Source organism: Montipora capricornis, chromosome 3, assembly GCF_036669925.1.
Source record: "Montipora capricornis isolate CH-2021 chromosome 3, ASM3666992v2, whole genome shotgun sequence".
Lineage (NCBI taxonomy): Eukaryota > Metazoa > Cnidaria > Anthozoa > Scleractinia > Acroporidae > Montipora > Montipora capricornis.
Window position 1 is genome coordinate 32,934,465 of NC_090885.1, and position 1,433 is coordinate 32,935,897.

The following is a 1,433-nucleotide window of genomic DNA, read 5'->3' on the forward strand; positions in this document are numbered from 1 at the left end:
GAAGAGGATCATTAAAACACCTGCCTCGAGGCAGAAGGAGATTGAAATGATTTACTTGAGCAGAATCATCTTACTACATTAAAGTGATTGGATTCTTACAGAGTTTGTAGAAAATTGTATCGGCTCGAAAACTGTTGGATTTTTCTCAATCAAACAAGATCTTAACCTATGGATTTCCTCATGTTTCTCATCGCTCATTTCATCCCTCCAAAGAGCAATAGCTCTGTAAAAAGAATTTCCATTTCCTCTGACAACGACTTCTCTCCATTGAGGAGGTATATTTCCAGAAGCCATAATTCGTTTACGCAAGACGTAACTAATAAGAAAACAGCCTAGACACACGTAAACACAACTAAAAGGGATTTAATGTGTTATTTCCTTCAGATTTGTACCTAATTTTGTAATATTTCGAGACCATGACGAGATGTTAATTTCACAATAAACAGCAATAAACCTTACGGATACTCACGCGAGCAAGGTTAACCCGAGTAAATTTTATCTCATATTTTACGGTTATTCAAACAAAAACTTACATTTGCCATGTATCAACATTGCCCAAATCGATTTCGGATTATTATATAAAATCTGTGTCGAAAAAAGCGTTGATCTCTCTCTAAAATCATTTTTTGGACGTCGACATAAGTTTCCGCCATACATTTTCTTATAGCGACTTCCAATGTTTGCCCCCTGGCGATCCCAGAACCCTCTGCGTATAAACGGGGATCCGATAACTGGCAACTCATTCATTCCCCACCCACTATGAGTGGTCATCAAATGCCCCGGCCCCGGGAAGACTAAGATGATCAAATTCCCTCCGCGGCCCGGCAGGAAAAGGAGTCAAATGCCCGGGGTATGCTTGGTACATATTGTCGCAAAGCGAAACTCGAATGCAGAATCTCGAATGTCGAATCGCTAAGACCAACTATGAAAGGTGAAACAAACTTAAAATGCGAAAGTTGAATTTTTGCGGGGCCATAGGGAAAAGCTACCTCACTTTTAAAATAATAATAGCACTACCTTGAATTAATGCTCCGACGTAAGTCTTAAAAAAATGAAACTGAATTCAACATATATATGTTTCTACGTTGTATAAGCTATCGGAATATAAAACGACAAGTCTACTTGACAACATTATCTTGTGGAATGAATTACCCTTAACATTATTTCCCATCTTACACGTGACCTTGGGATAATGTTTCTAATATATCAAGGAATGTGATAGGACTGTGAAGCAGCCAGATTTCTATGAAGGAGTCGATAAAGCGGACTGCAGCTGTATCAAAAACACAAATTACTTCCAGAAATTTAGCGAGGAATTTAGGAATATGCAGCACTTCAGTACGGGGATGTTTGTTTGGATAGGTTTAAAGTTTTTACTCAAAGACAAACCGATTGATAACAACTAGAGAAAGCGATCTTTCAACTTTCCTGAT